We start from the raw sequence: 4,760 nt of genomic DNA, 5'->3' as shown, positions 1-4,760 counted from the left end.
CAGAATGACAGCATTGATTCACTGCTCAAACAGGAATGAACTACAGCGCTTGGGGGGTCTTATTTATACCCAAAGCGCCAACAGTCAAAACAAGTGTTCCCTCTAGATTGTGCACACGTCACGAATGGCACAGACACACACAACACTCTTTCCAGAGTTCATGAGTAGTCGGTAGCACGCTGAGTCCGAGAGAGGGGAGAGAGGAGGTCTCCGCAGCGGACGGGGGGCTTCCGTGTCCTTCGGACAAGTCTCGGCCTGTTGCGTCGGCCCGCCACCGAAGTTTGATCACGCCAATAACGAGGCGCCACCGATCCAGACAAGTCGCAGCTTGTTTGAATTGTCGGCTGCAAGTGTGAGTCACCGACAGGGAGGGCCTAATTGAAAGGCGCACGTAGTGGAGGCTTCGCCGCACAGCCGAGGAGTATTGAAGGAAGCACAGCGGCGGGCTCATTCGTGACACCCCCTACCGCGACGAATGCACAAGTGCCCAGACGGGTCCCGGTCAACACGTTAACTACGTGCACGACGGAACAGACGGACTGCTAAAACTCTAATGATCACCTACAGCAGCTTCCACATTCAAGTCGGGACTCTTCCATGGTACAGAGCGCTTGCGCACGACGACACGATGACGGACGAACGAGGGGCATACCCTGTCTTTCTCGTTCGAGCAAGCGTTGCCACGATACGGCGAAGGGTGGAGTCTTTTTGTGGCCAATGTTGGCTAATCTCCGTAAGTGGGTATGCTTGGCTTGACGAACGTGCGCTCGAGGAGCGCGGTGAACGCTCCAGTTCGTTTTTCTTTGGGGGGTGGGGAGGGGGGATGGGCAATATTGGCCAATCCTCCAAGTGGGTATGCTTAAAGCCCCTCCATACTGCTCTCGTCCGCTGCGGCCCTGTCCGTGATAGAGGGGCTTTAGGTATGCTTCGCCACGGCCGGACTGGAGAGGCGCGCGCGAAAACTGCGGTTACCATACACAAACGATTTGCTCAACAGCTTCGCTGTTAAAAGTAATGTTGCCCAATGCTCTCCGTCTCACACCGACCCCACGCGCTCAGCCGTCTGCGCCGACCTCCATTCCGCACGTGGCGGCGCCGGTCCACTTGATGATCATGGAGGGGTGGCCAGGTGCGGAGCCGATGGCTCGTGCGTCGCGGCAATACAGGTGTGCGCCTGTGGAAACAGCTTCGCTGAAGGGGCGATTGGCGAGCATGCAGCAATATTAGGCTATTATAATCCCTTTCTAGGCTGTTTAGGCCTGTTACTTTGATGTTCCCGCCGCTCAGCAACGTCCGAGCTTTGTAGCGGAGACAGCCCGTGGTGATTTCTCCGGCCCCGGGAGAAGCTGCCGGGAACCGGTCGGCCAATCCAGGATGCCTTGCACGTGTCATCCGGGATGAGTAAGGGCGGGAACAACAAGACTCTCACAGTATTGGCTACATCAACCTGAACGGAAGTAAGCTGTCTCCTACTGCCTGCCAAAAGTCCTCAACCACAGGTGACGACTGCCACCGTGAGTGTCAACATGACATTCCTCTTCGTCCGACGCATTGCCAACCATGCAGAGCATGGGTCTGCGTACGTTCGCTGAACTACGAGGCTTATTGAGTACTTCGACGTTCTTTAGGCTGTTGAAAGACGGGGTCGAGAGTCGTTCCAAACCGGGTTGCAGATTGATTGATTGATTGATTGAGTCTTTTTATTGGAGCAAGGAGGGCGTTTGCCGTAGAGTGGGGAGAGGGATGGAAGGAAGGGGATTACTAATCAAGGTCCGTATTCAAAGAGGGGATTCGAGTTATGGGGGCCTGGAAGTCTTCACCGGGGTCGGCCCCAGTTAGACTAGTCGCGTCAGACCACTCTTTACGAGCAAATTTGCCAACCAATTTTGAACGCAACCAATTTCGAACCACATCGGGCCTGAAAAAGCCCTACATCGCCCTTCACAATATTGTTGGTGGCCGTACGTTCCGCCCTACACTAAAAATGACTATTTAGCGACATATACACGTCAATTTACTTGTTTTTAATTTGTTATTACTTTAGTCAATTCTTTTATTTTATTTCTTGTTTTTTAGTACTGTTACTGCTAACTTGTATATGTTTTGTATTTACAATATAGCGTGCGCGGACAAATAGGCGCAGTACGTAAATTTTTCGTCTCCAGAGCTAATGTCACGCAGCCTTCTCGAAGGGTTCCTGGAGTTACGTTTTAGCCGGTGTTTTTTGTCTTCCAGACACGTGCACCTTGAAGGGCTCCCTGAGCAACGTTTTTGCAGGTGTCTTTCCCGTCTAAACACGCGCACATCACTGGTCGCCAATTTATGCATGCACGGGGGTTGGGCTTGCACGCGCAGCCAGGCTTCACGTACTCACCGATTACAGCTGTAATTCTTATTTAATCAAAACCACCCGAAACACATTATATGGCGATTAGCCGATATGCTTTAAGACGACACTAGCGGTCCTCCGAGTTTCATATATTTTCATGATTACGTAGTTCACAGTGAATTGGTAACTATTGTAGAATTCCCGTCTGCTGTCAATACGTGGGCTTCTACGGAAAAGAAAAGGACATCTCCGTCAATGTCCGTTGCAACAAAACTTAGTCCTTCTAAGTTTTATTCAGTCAATTAACTACAGATTAAATGACCAATAGCAAATTACGGAATAAACGGGTTTTATTTCGTCCACTGCTTGTTCTGCTCCCAGCTTCACTGATCATTCTTCACAAAGTGTCCATGCGTCCATGTGGAACCATGTGTCCATGTGGGACCACGTTTTCGTGGTGCTCATTCCCAGCCCTCCGCTGCTTTGCCAGCTGGTGCTCCAAAAAATTCAGGCGGCTAATCAACCAGGACAAAATTTTCGAGATTTGTGGATTTTCCAAGATTTACCTAAAGTTCCAAGGACAATGCTCGGGCTTTTTTTTTTGAAGAGGGGGGGGAGCAACACTTACTGGGCGTGGTGTTCATTGCCTGTTGTCTACATTGATTTCCGATCAATCGCAACAACCTAATTGGCAAACTACAGTGACGGCTATTCCTCTCGTTGCACAACACTCTCCCCCCCCCCTCTCCCCTACTACGACCCCTGCGGAGGGCAAATTTCCCACTGTCTTGAGGAGCAATTGACGGGTTCTTGCACTTGCAATCGCAAAGAAAGGTCGTGGCTGCCAGCTCGTTCCCCACTTCCCTCACGATGCTGTCTCAGCCATTCTACCCTTGTGCTAGAAGGAGCAGCAGTGCAGTTGCCTTGTAGACGGACGGGGAAGGTCCAGGAGAAAACGTGCACCGCTTCTCTGTTAAAAGGAAAGCCCTGCACCAAGACGGAGTTGCCGTGTTACGATACTCGAATGCGTGGCACCGTAAAAAACAAATACGCCGAACAAATATTCGTTGAGAAACGCCGCATGAATGTATTTTAACAAAAATGTGGTGCCGTTAATTGCCAGGCCAATACGCACAAGGAGCATAACATGTTATTAGGCTCATAAAATTGCCGCGTGTTAAGCCACATAAACTCTTTTTTTTCCATTGTCGTTAAGGCGCAGAGGAGATATACGCGCAGAGGCATGGTGGCCGACGGCTACACCCAGGATTAGTCGTTTCGTCCCATTACTCACACTGTTGCATACATACCCACAGAGCAGCACCTGCGCGCAGGGGTATACATTGGCCAGCGCAACCCGGGTTTTTCCGCTTCCTGCTGGTCCCAAAACTCACGCAGGGGCGCGCCAGCATTACATCTATGGTAGTTTCATTGTTGCGAAGTACGTCCGGCCCAACCACCTCAACAGCTTGGATTTTCGGCCCAGATACTCATTTGTCCGTGTACCCCGGCCGTAAGCTGATTCGCTTTATTGCAACGACAGTCTTTCAATTGGGCTACTTGAACGCGAAAATTTGTCTGTGTCGAAAAGAGAATTTATTAAAACTAGTTGCAGCTAGAACCCACTGTAGTAAGCTTCTACACTGGTCGACAGGGCACAGTATATACGCAATGTGCTACAGAGGAAGCGAAGTAAACCTACACAAGTTCACAAAAAAACAAGGTCCACCGCACCGAAGGCTCTTTACAATAATGTCCATGGCACAAGGTCCAGACACCAGAGTTCACGTGTGGGAGTCAACATAAAAGCCACAACAGTTCACACACATCAGTTCTACTCTGTACTCATGTCTATGTCCGTATAGCCGGTATTCAATTGCGTGGAATGCATGCAGGCAACCATGCGAGTGCGCCGCCATATCTGTGGCCAAGCGTCTGTTGCTAGGCGACGTTGTGCGCACGTCCCGCAGATGAGGCACCCCTCTTCTCCTCCATGCAACCGTGCGAGTGCGCCGTCACTCGTTACGTCGGGCTCCGCGGGATGGCGGTACTTGTCCATGCTAACCACGACTGTGAAACACATGACGGGTGTTTCACGTTACAAACTCTATCGAACGCAAAGTATTGCCTCGAGTTCAATGTGAGTGCGATTATTAACATCTCTGTTGACGCCACCGTTTAGAATCGAATTGGAACGGAGCAGATGACGCACGCCGGTGTTTTTTTTTTCTTCGGCGTGCGGCCGCTTCTTCGGCGTGCGGCCGCAGTGGTCCAAGCCGCGCCGTGTCCGTGGCGCATCGGTCATGTCTGTGGCCGTTTCCAGCGTTGCCAAGCGAAGAAATTGACCGCTAAACTTTTCAACGAATACCGCCTATACAGGCATGCTCAGCCAGGCTGCCTAAACTGCGCCTTGGCCTCTAAACATACAACT

This window comes from Haemaphysalis longicornis, unplaced genomic scaffold (assembly GCF_048455015.1).
Source record: "Haemaphysalis longicornis isolate Haplotype H1 unplaced genomic scaffold, Haemaphysalis longicornis Haplotype H1 scaffold_1, whole genome shotgun sequence".
In the NCBI taxonomy this organism is placed as follows: domain Eukaryota; kingdom Metazoa; phylum Arthropoda; class Arachnida; order Ixodida; family Ixodidae; genus Haemaphysalis; species Haemaphysalis longicornis.
This window is presented reverse-complemented; position numbering follows the sequence as displayed.